Source organism: Schistocerca piceifrons, chromosome 7, assembly GCF_021461385.2.
Source record: "Schistocerca piceifrons isolate TAMUIC-IGC-003096 chromosome 7, iqSchPice1.1, whole genome shotgun sequence".
Taxonomy (NCBI): Eukaryota; Metazoa; Arthropoda; class Insecta; order Orthoptera; family Acrididae; genus Schistocerca; species Schistocerca piceifrons.
In genome coordinates this window covers 546686871-546700699 of record NC_060144.1, presented here as the reverse complement: position 1 = coordinate 546700699, position 13829 = coordinate 546686871, and the positions used below count along the sequence as shown (strand labels likewise).

Here is a 13829-nt window from a genome sequence, read left to right as displayed (position 1 = left end):
AATAGACACCCTAGCTGCAAGCAGGCGTTGATACACTTCATTGGGGACATGTTGAAAATGTGTGCCCCGACCGGAACTCGAATCCGGGATTTCCTGCTGACATGGCAGACGCTCTATCCATCTCAGCCACAGCGGGCACAGAGGATAGTGCGTCTGCAGGGGTTTATCCCTTGCACGCTCCCCGTGAGATCCACATTCTCAACATGTCCACAACACAACATTCGTAGTGCGCCTAATAGATGTTTACCCATTATACTCATTACTCGTGGCAGATTAATCTACCAAGTCCCGGGAACAGATACTACCGTCATATGTAGTTAAAATTATGGGTTCCCGGCCTTTGACCTTCTTGTGCGAACGCACACGCTATGCCCGAACTCGTACGGGACTTGGTAGATTAATCTGCCACGAGTAATGAGTATGATGGGCAAACATCTATTAGGCGCACTACGAATGTTGTGTTGTGGACATGTTGAGAATGTGGATCCCACGGGGAGCGTGCAAGGGATAAATCCCTGTAGACGCACTACCCTCTATGCCCGCGGTGGCTCAGATGGATAGAGCGTCTGCCATGTAAGCAGGAGATCCCGGGTTCGAGTCCCGGTCGTGGCACACATTTTCAACATGTCCCCAATGAAGTGTATCAACGCCTGCTTGCAGGTAGGGTGTCTATTTACTTATCATTTCATTTCTAGCAAAGCTGCATGGTCATCCACGGAAACTGTTCTTTCGGGAACAGATACTACCGTCATATGTAGTTAAAAATATGGGTTCCCGGCCTTTGACCTTCTTGTGCGAACGCACACGCTATGCCCGAAATCGTACGGGACTTGGTAGATTAATCTGCCACGAGTAATGAGTATGATAGGCAAACATCTATTAGGCGCACTACGAATGTTGTGTTGTGGACATGTTGAGAATGTGGATCTCACGGGGAGCATGCAAGGGATAAATCCCTGCAGACGCACTGTCCTCCGTGCCCGCAGTGGCTCAGATGGATAGAGCGTCTGCCATGTAAGCTGGAGATCCCGGGTTCGAGTCCCGGTCGGGGCACACATTTTCAACATGTCCCCAATGAAGTGTATCAACGCCTGCTTGCAGCTAGGGTGTCTATTTAATAATCATTACATTTCCAGCAAAGCTGCATGGTCATCCACGGAAACTGTTCTTTCGGGAACAGATACTACCGTCATATGTAGTTAAAAATATGGGTTCCCGGCCTTTGACCTTCTTGTGCGAACGCACACGCTATGCCCGAACTCGTACGGGACTTGGTAGATTAATCTGCCACGAGTGATGAGTATGATGGGCAAACATCTATTAGGCGCACTACGAATGTTGTGTTGTGGACATGTTGAGAATGTGGATCCCACGGGGAGCGTGCAAGGGATAAATCCCTGTAGACGCACTGTCCTCTGTGCCCGCGGTGGCTCAGTCTGCCTTCGGCAGGGCAACAAAGCGGACGCGTACGTGTTGACTTCGTGCGGCGCGCGAGCTCGCCTTGTTTACTTTCTGACGGCCGTTGCTTAAGTGCCGGCTTACCTTGTACGATCCATGGCGAACCGTTACCGTAAATCAACACTTCGATTTACTTTCTGCAACGATTATGCCCGACCCAAAGCACTCGAGGTGGAGCGTTTTCTGCGAGAGGAAGTGAAGATCCCGGCGACCGATATTATCGGCATACATTTGCCCATCGTGAGCAGCACGGTCTATGTGAAAATCATTAACGACGCGGCGTGCGAACGCATACTACGTGAGACCAAACTGGGGCTCCGCTTCTGTCACGCTGATGGCAATATGGGAGAGGTAACCGTCGACCACGCAGGCTTAGGTATGCGAACGATACGCATTTTCGAATTTCCATTCGAACTTCCTGCTGAGGAAGTCGTCGCGGCACTACGCCCATACGGCACAGTCCATGGCCACACTGCGGAGAAGTGGACACAGTTTCGGACGTATCCTGTCCTAAACGGGGTCCGACAGGTCACTATAGATCTCCGAAGCCACGTCCCGTCCTACTTACAGATCGGCGGATGCCGTGCAATAATTATATACGACGGCCAGCCTCGGACCTGTTCCGGGTGCGGCAAAGAAGGCCACCTTAGATCCGAATGCCTACAACGGCGTATTACGCAACTTCCCGCAGTCAAAGAACCACCCACGTCGCAACCTACGGTGCTACCGGTGACCTATGCCGCTGCTCTAGCTTCTCCTACCGCTTTGCAACGTCGCCCGGTCACCACAAACGACGCCACCAACGAGCCCGACCAGACACCGACGGAGAGCGCCTCGGACGACCCGCCGCCTCGGCCGGCCATCGACGCCGCTCCGAAGATGCCGGCGCAACCCGATGCTGACCCTGGCCTCGGAAACACGATGGAGATCGACTCGCTCATCGTTCCTACAGCGGCCTTTCTGCCAGAACGACGCGACTCCCTTGCGTCGTCGGACACGGAGGGTCGCACAAGGAAATAACGTTCCCCGAAACGTCGCAAGCGAAGACGTCGCACCGTTTCCGGCCAAGAGGAGACGTTACAAGTCGAGGAGTACGTAACCGTCGACCAGCACGAGGCCTCCGAACCCGCTACTGCTGACGAAGACGTAATGAGCGCGGAGACATCTATCGGTGTGCCTGCGCACCGTGCTGACGCTGAACTAAATCATGAACGTATCACAGGCGTCACTACACCACGCACAATAACAACATCTTCTGCGGACAAAATGGAAGATACACCAGTTTCCGCTTCCACGGCGTGGCACGAGGAGGAGGTCAAGGAGCAGGACCCGTTATGGGACCCTGCGCCGTCACGGCCGCACCACTAATCATACTCTCCCCAGACTCCCCTGCGGGCCAGCGGGATAACGTTCCGCTGCGACGCCCACACCCTTGTGCGGACGGCGGAGTGGACCAGCCTCCAGCAATCCGACACCAGGTCTACCGGATAGCAACCATCAACACCAACAACATTCGTTCCAGGGTGAAAATCCGCCTTATGCAGGAGACGTTCTGGGCTTCGGATATTGATTTCGCCCTTCTGCAGGAAGTTCACTTGGCTAGTCTCCCGGATATCAATGGCTATACCGCCCACGCCTCCGCGAGTGATCCTATGGGCCGCGGGGTGGCCATCTACGTCCGCCACGGGATTTCTGTGACCGATGTCGCCTTCCTTCCATCAGCTCGGGGCATGGCACTCACTGCCATGGGGACACGCATCATTAATGTCTACGCTCCCTCAGGCACCGACCGACGGCATGAAAGAGCCCAGTTTTATTCCGACGAAATCGCTCCCCTGTTTTTAGGGCGTTATGACCATTGCCTACTAGGAGGTGATTTTAACTGCGTTCTGCATCCTAAAGATCAGATTCCCCACTATACTACATGCCAGGAGCTACGTGTAGTGGTGCGAGACCTCCTGCTTCACGATACCTGGGAAGTTCAACACGGCGACCTTTCTGGCCATACCTTTCTTACAAGTCATTCCGCAAGCCGCCTATACAGGATATATGTCTCATAAACTCTTAGATCTGCGATACGGGGCGCCGAACGCTGGCCGCTGGCCTTTTCCGACCATTGCGCTTACATCTGTACGGTCCTCCTTCCGCCGCAATCAGTATGGCGCAGCCGTGCGCCATGGAATCTCAATACCTCACACTTGCATGACCTGGCGTGTCGCCAACAAGTCACTGAAACGTGGACAGCCTGCGAACGACGCCTTCCCCGATACCACTCGACATTGACAAGGTGGTTGGACTGCGCCAAGCCGGCGATCCGGAGGACACTGATGAGATACGGGAAGGACATGGCCGACTGGCATCACACCACTGTTGACTTCTATTACGCGATTCTCCGAGATCTGGATGCTCAACCGCCAACCCCGGACAACCAGTTGGAACGGCAAAGAACTAAGGCGAAGATAATTGCGCTGGCACGCCGGAAACTGCAAGGGGTCGTGATACGGACGCGGCGCCGCGATCACGCGGATTTAGAAATTCCATCCATGCATGATATAGTGTCCGACAAACGAAGGCGTCGCCGGCAGATCATCAGCACTCTGGCCACGCCTCATGGAACGCAGGTGACCACTCAGACTGACATCGTCCACGCATTCGTCGAACACTACCGTCGTACTTATAGTGATGAAGACGCTGAAACTGCAGCAGACGACTCCATTTTGCGTTACGTCACGCGCACCCTCCCCCACACGGAGGCGGATGCTTTGACAGTGCCGGTCACGCTAGACGAAGTCAACCACGCCATCGCCAAAGGTGCAGTCAACAGATCGCCCGGCTTTGACGGCTTACCGATTGAGTTTTACCGTACCTTTCGGGACCTCATGGCACCACGGTGGACAACTATGTATCAAGAACTGATGACATCTGACCAAGCAATCCCACCGACCTTTGCTGAGGGCATCATTATACCGGTCCACAAACCAGCCCGAGGTTCGATGGTCACGAGTTACAGACCGCTCACCCTACTCAATGCCGATTACAAGATTTTCGCGCGCTTACTGGCAATGCGGCTCCGAACTACACTCTCTCATATCCTCTCGCCAGAGCAAACGACGCCTGGCGGACAGGTTAACATACAGACTGCCACAAGGGAATGCCGCGACTTAATTGCGATAGCGGCGGCCTGCAGACTCCGGGCAGCGGTCGTCGCTATAGACTTCGACAGCGCCTTTGATAAAGTGCGTCATCGTTTCCTGTTTTCGGTGGCAGCCCGAATGGGCATCCCCCCCCCCCCCCCGTTTCTCGACGTCATCCGGCGTCTTTACGACAGTGCCAGTTCACGTGTCCAAGTCAATGGACGTTTAGCAGGGCCGGTACCTATATGCCGTTCGATACGGCAGGGGTGCCCCCTCTCTACCCTCCTGTATGCCATTGCCCTTGAGCCCCTTATTGGTGGCTTGACGACCAAGCTCTCTGGCCTCTGGTGGACTGATGACCTTAGCTGTTTAGTCCCCCTTAAACATCCCAACAACCACCACCACCTCTGGCCTCACCCTACGCCAACACACTTTTCGCTGTCGGGCATATGCTGATGACCTCCTCCTCCTCATTCGCACTGGCTCTGAGATTCGGGATGACCTCGAATTGATTACCCGTTATGGGGCTGTCGCTGGCAGCTTTAAACAAGCTACAAATATGGTGCCAAAACACCAAAATGACGGTGTCACCAAGTAAGTCCACCTACTTACTATTGAAGGGACAACTAATCCGCAACCCAACTGTACGAATCAACCGCTCGCCGGTTCTTCGGAGACGTGACGCACGATATTTGGGCATCATCATTGATGAGAAGTGGAACTTTGGAAAGCACATTGAAACCGTAACGCAGAAAGCACTACAAACACTGAATAACCTCGTATCAATAGGACACAGAAGATTTCACCTTCCATCACATCTGATAAAACTCTATCACAACAGTATATTAACATCGATAGTGGGTTACGGATCGGGGATCTGGGCACACAGGCTCACGAGGGTGGTGCCCGCCATGACAGTGAGAAGGGTTCAAAGGAGCATGATTCTAAGATCGGTAGGTCGTATAGAACAACACCAGGGGGAGCACTACTAGTCATAATGGGGCTTTGCCCCCTGGACATTAAAATTAGGGAGCAAGCTGCATGGTTCTGGATTAAAAAGGGAAATATAACAAAAATAGAGGAGATCTTAGGTATTGGGGCAAGGGACAAGGGAGAAATTCGGCAAAGAGGAGTACAATTATGGCAAGAACTTTGGGATGCGGATGAAACAGGGCGAAGGACACATCAGATGATACCAAGTATTAGGGAACGGCTAAAAATGAAGCACTTTGAACCTGCCAGGGGGCTAATCCATTTTCTCACTGGACATGGACCCTACCCGGCATACCTATGCCGGTTTGGGAAAAGGGCCACACCTGCGTGTGAATGTGGTGAACCGGAGGGCACTCCCGATCATGTGATTTACGAGTCCCCCTCTTCAATGATGTTGCCTCTACATTACGGGACCAACTACCTAACCATGACACCTATAACCTAATAAGACAAGAAGACACCTTCCGTATAATAAGTAAACTTGCCAACGAGGTATCACAGAAGGTGTTAAGGGAATACATGAGGGAACAAGACTAAATAGCACCGATTAAGACGAATGCTCCCTACTCCCATTCCGCCTGCGCGTGGATAGGCCGACCCTCAGTCTGGAATCCGCCACGCGCGGGATTAGGGGGGGTGGGGAATATGACTAACCCGAAATCGACAACACACTGGAGATGACGTAGATTTAGAACTAGTTAGTAGGAATTAGATTAGAAATTTAGATTTTAGAATCCTGCAGCGATTTACAACCTGGCCAGCCCAGTGTCAGGGGCACGCCCATCGGGATTAGCTCGATGGGCAAGGCAATACAGTAGGTTTGTACACTGCTGACACACTTGTGACGCTGCAGGAAGTAGAATGTAGGTTTAGCTAAAAACTTAGACATCAGAATAAATTATATAACTGCCCATTCAAACTAACCTATAGCTGTAGCTCACAAATGAATATAAAATATAATTAGCTGCAATTGTAACTAACAGTAGCAAGTAAGACCCACTAATCAAATAAGGAGGTGGGTTGGATGTATAATTATTATTTTGATGGTAAATAAAGAATTTTTTTTTTTTTTAAAAAAAAAAAGTTCTCCCTCTGCACCCCGCACTCCGGAGAGGCGGATGCGCCTCTCGCCCTTCGCCGCCTACTTGCCCGAGTTTCCACCTCCTGGCCAAGGACCCACTCCTACTCAGGTGGCGGGCCGGTCCCCCAGACGTTCGGCGGTCTCGACCCATCTAACCTGGCTCAGGCGATGTCACCACCACCTGGCCAAGGACCCACTCCTACTCAGGTGGTCCCCCAGACGTTCGGCGGTCTGGACCCATCTAACCTGGCCCAGGCGATGTCACCACCACCTGGGTTTGGCAGAACACGCCCCGGTTACCCAGGGGCGCGGCGAAGCACCCTTGCCGACTCGCGCCGCGATCCCACGCCGACAAACGAGATCGCCGGCATGCAGGGCACGTGATGGTCTGTACCCTGCGAACAGAAAGGGACTGGTGTTCGGTCCCTTGACACAGCTCCCCCTGTGCCACGCAGTGCGGTGCGGCAGTCCTCACAGGGGAAGTGAAGCGTCTCTCATAGCCTCTCCTTCCCAAGTGGCTCTTTCCGCCTTCCCGTGGTGCCGGACGTTAAGCTTGGCTTTCTGCCTTGCGACAAAAGGGAGAGCTGCGACCCAACCCGATGCGAAAGGGGGAGCTGTGTCAAGGGACCGAACACCAGTCCCTTTCTGTTCGCAGGGTACAGACCATCACGTGCCCTGCATGCCGGCGATCTCGTTTGTCGGCGTGGGATCGCGGCGCAAGTCGGCAAGGGTGCTTCGCCGCGCCCCTGGGTAACCGGGGCGTGTTCTGCCAAACCCAGGTGGTGGTGACATCGCCTGGGCCAGGTTAGATGGGTCCAGACCGCCGAACGTCTGGGGGACCGGCCCGCCACCTGAGTAGGAGTGGGTCCTTGGCCAAGAGGTGGAAACTCGGGCAAGTAGGCGGCGAAGGGCGAGAGGCGCATCCGCCTCTCCGGAGTGCGGGGTGCAGTTGCCGAGGAGCGTCGCGTGAAATCGTCGATGACGGGGACACCGAGGAGGACCAGTGCACTGGTGATGGTGCGCTGAACCTGGCAGCTCGGAAGTGCCCTTGACCTAGGGGCGAGGTCGGTGGGCGAGCTGCAGAAGTCCCCCGCCCCCCCCCCCCCCTGCCAGAGGAGCCGGTCCGGGGCAAGAGACGGGCTCCCACCCCTTTTTTATCACTCGTTAATCATGGCTACGAACGAAACGAGTGATTCGTGTGCGCCTCAACGAGCTTCCTTTGCGCCTGATCCCTCTCCCCAGGACGAGCAGGGACAGGCGGAGAATGAAACAGTCATGGAAAGGTATACGAGAATCATGTCGCTCATGGAGCAGCAAATTAAAAACGGAAAGATAAGCCAAGCAGGACTTGCCATTATTAAAAACGAGCTTTCAGCTTGGGCTATTGCCCACGCTAAACTAGAAGGTAGGGTAGAGGAACTCGAAAAGGAGAATAATAGATTAAGGAGTCAACCAACAAAGACGTGGGCGGCCGTGGCCGCGCAAGCGCCCACTAAGCGCCCACAAAACACGACAAAAGACACCATTGAAAGAATGACAAAGAGAACAGACACAGCAGTCTTCCTCAGGACACTGCCTGGGCAAGACACAAGTGTGAAAAAGATTCAAGAATTATTTACAAAAAGCATAGACCCTGTGAAAGACAAAATCAGAATCAAAAAAGTTAAACCGAGTAGAAACTCTGTTATCGTAGAAGTAGCCTCTGAGGAAGATAAGAATAAATTGCTGAACAACCAAAAACTGAACTCGGTGGTCAAATGCGAACCACCGAGGAAAAGAAATCCTCTCGTCATACTATATGACGTTCCAACAATAATGACCAATGACGAACTCTTAAATACAATTAGAATGCAAAACTTTGACGAAATAGACGAAGAGGAATTCAAGAACTGCCTCAAATTAAAATTCAAGACTGGGCCAAGGGGTCGTGATGTTGTACATCACGTCGCCGAGGTATCAGCGCAGATGTGGAGAAAAATAATAACAATGGGCAGAATATATGTTGGCTTTCACGCCATAAACACAAGGGATTATGTCGTGGTACCTCGTTGCCACAACTGTGGTGACTTGGATCACGTCTTAAGGCTGTGCACCAGGGAGCCGGCATGCACCGGGTGTGGGGAGCACGGTCACAGCCGCAAAGACTGCAAGGCGGCGGCAGTGTGCATACCATGTAAGAATCGCGGGAAGAAGTCTTGCGGAGCCACAGGCAGGAATTGCCCGACATACAAAATGTTGGAGCAAAGGTTAATTTCTAGAACCGATTATGGCTGAGCCCGGCATACCGAACAGGATGCCAAAGCGAAAGTCCCCGAGCAAAAGGAGGAGGGACGCCATGAGGGCAAACAGATTCAAGGATTTCTTGAGGTCGCTCTCGGGCGCCACCAAAACTGAAACAACAGATAAAGCAACACAAACCGAATTTCCAACTATGGACGTTGGTACACAAACCGATCTCCCCCTCATGGCCGAGACTCTCTCCTCTGGAAGCCGGGGAACAAAGCCGAAATTACACCAGCAACGGCAAGGGCATCCTGTGGCTGTGGCAACGCTTAAAGACAATCATATCAACCACACAAATCAACAACCCATACAAGAAAATACAGTAACAAGCTCAAGTACGAGCCCCACTGTGCAAAGTTCACCAATAATCAGACTGCCACCAGTTGATCCAGTCAGGGTGTACCCCAACTTGGAGTACACCATGCAACTATCCAGATTGGAGCAGCCGGCTACCCTGACCACTGCCTTGAGACATGTGGTCCGCGTAGGACATGAAGACGGTAGAAAAGTAACCTTCTCGGTTATGGAGGCTGTCGACAGAATCCAGCTAAAATCAGTGAATCTTCCCACCGACTTCGGAGCCTTGCGGGATCTGCTCAAAAAAGTTTTTGAAAGACGAGGTGAGAAATTTGACCCTGACGACATTTACAAACAATCAGTAATAGCACACGGACGGATTGCATTCGACTGGAGTAAGACTTGGCCACATGACCGAATACATACGTACTTCCCCTAATGACGAAAATAACTATTGGACAGCTTAATACCCACAACAGCAGACTCGTTATGCAAGAGCTCCGAAGGGAGGTGGAGGAGAGGAGACTAGATGTACTCTGTCTACAGGAGCCATACTCCCTGGCCGGAAAAATAGCTTTTGCTGCTGCGAGCTGGCAAATAGTCAGCAGAGGGGACGACCCGAAGGCAGCAATTATAATTGCAAATAGACTCTTGAGAGTCACCACGCTCTCACAATTCACAACGAGCCACTGTAACGTCGTGGAGCTTCAAACCCCTATAGGGATCATAACTCTCATAAATATGTACTTCCAGTACGGGGATAGTATAGAACACCACATAGGCCATCTAGCGAGAGTTACCACGGCGTTACAGGGAAGAAAGATCGTGATAACAGCTGATATCAATGCCAAATCCCCCCTGTGGTACAGTGGCACAAGAGACGCTAACGGCGAAAAAGTTGAAGAATTTATAATGGCATCACAACTTGTGGTTGCAAATAGGGCCGGCAATCCTCCTACCTACGCTGCAGGGGGAGGACAGGGCACAAATATTGATGTCACCCTTATAACTCCAAATATGGCAAACATCATCCAAAATTGGAAATTCATAGAGAATGCCACCACAAGTGACCACAATCTAATATGTTTCACCCTGGGAGAAAGAGAGTGCCACTGGGCCATGGGGTGGGAGGTGCAACTAGACTACAGGAGAGCAAATTGGGAACGTCTAGCGAGGGAGTGTGACATTCCTCCGTTACCAGAAGGTGACATGCAACTGGACATAGACGTAGACCAGAGAGCAGAGGAACTGGTGAATGCAGTGACAAGAGCGGTGAAGGCAGCTGTACCGACAAGGAGGAGGGCCAGAGCGGCCTCTCAGTCACCATGGACTGCTGAACTGGGAGAACTGCGTCAATCCGTCAGAAGGCTGAGGAAGCACTACCAGCGCAGTGTCGTCTGGCAGGAACGACAAAGGTGGCAGATGCTATACAGAGAGGAAAAGCGGAAGTTCCAAAAGGAACTGCGCGAAGTCAGGATGAGAAGCTGGGAGAACCTTGTGCTTAACCAACTAGTCACTGACCCATGGGGGCTTCCGTACAAACTGGTAAGGGAAAAAATCCGCTCTCCTCTGGAACTATCAACAGTCAGGCACGGGGACGGGATGACGGAGTCCTGGCAGGAGACTGCAGGGGTCCTCCTCCGGTCCCTGTTGCCTGACGATAATGCGGATGGGGAGACAGAGGGGCAAAAGCAACTAAGAGACGAAGATCATGAAGAATATGTCAATGAAACGGCTGTCTACCCCTTCTCGGAGGAGGAGGTGGCAACCCATATAAGATCACTGAAAAAAGGAAAAGCACCTGGGCCAGACGGTATTGTGGCGGAGGTGGTGCGGTTTCTGGCGCCTCAGATAATTGCGCCACTAACACACCTATATAACGAATGCCTCAGACAGAGAAGATTCCCGAAGAAATGGAAAATGGCCAACGTAGTTATTATAAAGAAAGGACTAGACAAGGACCCTGCAGAAGTAAAATCCTACAGGCCGATTTGCCTGTTGGACGTATTTGGTAAAATATTAGAGAAATTATTGGCTGACAGATTGACAGCACACCGAGTTTTGTGTGGGATGAGTGACAGGCAGTTCGGGTTCAGGCCGGGGCGATCGGCATCTGATGCAATTGCCCTGGCGGCCGAGGTCTGTGACTCGACCCCGCACAAATACGTGGTTGGCATCATGGTGGATATCAGTGGCGCCTTTGACAACCTCTGGTGGCCTTCGCTCTTCTCCTGCTTGCGGGAGAAAGAGTGTCCAGGGCCGCTATATGGTTGCCTGAGGAGCTATTGTAAGGGTCGGGAGGTCTGGTTATCATCATCTAGCGAAAGAGTTGGGAAGGTAATTACCAAAGGATGTCCCCAAGGTTCTGTTTTAGGACCCCTCTTTTGGGACATCCATATGGAGCCTTTATTAGATAGACTGCAACAAAGTAATGAGGTGCTAGAGGTGATAGCCTACGCGGATGACCTCCTTCTGTTGGTTGATGGCCGTAGCCGCGAAGACATTGAGCCAAAAATAGAGACAGCATTAGACAAGCTCCAACAGTGGTGCCACACGACTAAAATGACGATTTCACCCAGTAAATCCACCTACTTACTACTAAAAGGACAACTCATCAGAAACCCGACAGTAAGAATAGACGGTTCACCAGTTCTCCGACGACGCGAGACACGCTACCTGGGAGTCATCATTGATGAGAGGTGGAACTTCGGTAAACACATTGATACTGTCATCCAAAGAGCCCTTCAGATATTAAATAATCTCATTTCAATAGGTCACAAAAGATTTCATCTTCCTCCACACTTAATCAGACTCTATCACAATAGTATTTTAACCTCAGTTGTGGGCTATGGCTCAGGAGTCTGGGCGCACAGGCTCACGAGGGTTGTGCCCGCCATGGCCGTGAGAAGGGTCCAGAGAAGTATGGTACTAAGAGCAGTAGGCGCCTATAGAACATCTCCGGGGGGGCCCTATTAGCCATAATGGGGCTCTGCCCCCTAGACATAAAGATAAGAGAGCAGGCGGCATGGTATTGGGCCAAGAAGGGAAATCATGAATAGATTGCTGATATTATGGGTATTAGAGTGGGGGATAAGAGAGAGATAAGGAAAAGAGGGGAGGAGCTCTGGCAGGAGAATTGGGAGGCAGAAGAGACGGGACGAAGAACCTTCGAGTTCCTACCTGATGTCAGGGAACGACTTGGACTGAAGTACTTCGAGCCTACGCGAGGGTTGATCCACTTTCTCACTGGCCATGGACCCTACCCGACTTATTTATGTCGATTTGGGAAGAGGGCAACACCAGCGTGTGACTGTGGTGATCCGGAGGGTACACCCGAGCACGTAGTTTACGAATGTCCCCTCTTCAATGATGTTGCCAACACACTACGAGATAGACTACCCAACCGCGACACATACCAACTACTCAGACAAGAGGAAACATTTCAGACCTTAAACACCTTGGCTAACGAGGTATCTCGAAAAGTTCTCATTGACTATTTAGGCGAGATACAATAACCACCAATTGCGTCTAGGAGCCCCACTCCCATGCCGCCTGTGCGTGGACTGGCCGACCACATCTAAGTTGGAATCCGCCACGTGCAGGACTAGGGGGAGTGGGAAACAACCACCGATCGTGACACACACCGGATTTGACGTAGGATAAGTTAGTTTGTAGGACTTAGTTATAGGAAATTAAGATAGGGACTGCAGCGAGTAAACATCGAGGCCTGCCCAGTGCCAGGGGCATGCTCTTCGGGGTTAGCTCGAAGAGCAAGGCCAATGCAAGTAGGTTTATATCTTTACTGGCACAACATGTGACGCTGCAGTATAATTAAATTAGTCATAGGAATAAGAAATAAATAGTATATGTAGATATTAGATGCCCATTGTTATTAACATTAATATTAACTGTAGCTCACCAACTAATACTAAACTAGCTGCAACATTTCAATAAAAATGTATAAATGTTTAGGACCCACTAATGTAGTAAGGTAGTGGGTTAGTTTGTATAATTAAAAATGGTTTTGAAATAAAGATTTTTTAAAAAAAAAAATTAAAAAAAAAAAAGTTCTCCCTCTGCCAACTGCAATTGGGCGCAACCTTCAGGCGGCTTTTGGCTATTATCTCACGGCTGGTTCAATGTTTAAAATCCTTTATGAGACTTACCCTGCCCCCACGGTATGGTGGCGTCGGGCTCGTCAATGTCCGTATGCGAGCTGCAGCCTTGTACATGAGTACCATGAGAAAACAGTGAATGGGCCAGGGTACATCTCTAACACGCAGCTTGCTTGAAGTCCTCCTACCTGCTTCCACCTCACCACTGGTGTCTGTCGGCCATATCGTGCCTTATTTGTCCCATATTTCGACCTTTTTCGTCGACTACAGTTGCATACATACCAGTCTCCCAGATACACGCCCACCTAGGACTAAGGATTTTTACAGCCTGTTGCTGCGCTGTGTTCCCCGGAATGTGATGGAGACCAAACATCCCTCCATCCAGTGGCCCATAGTGTGGACTACCGTCCACCAGCCCTTCCTCCCTACGAACGTCCGGGCACTGTGGTATCACATAGTCAACAGGAA

General features: G+C 51.4%; 1 non-coding gene across 1 annotated transcript; it reads left to right on the top strand.

Moving 5' to 3' along the window:
* Nucleotides 1-537: 537 nt before the first annotated feature.
* Nucleotides 538-612, top strand: Trnat-ugu. Its single transcript has one exon. It is a non-coding gene; the product is annotated as a tRNA-Thr (tRNA).
* Nucleotides 613-13829: the final 13217 nt, after the last annotated feature.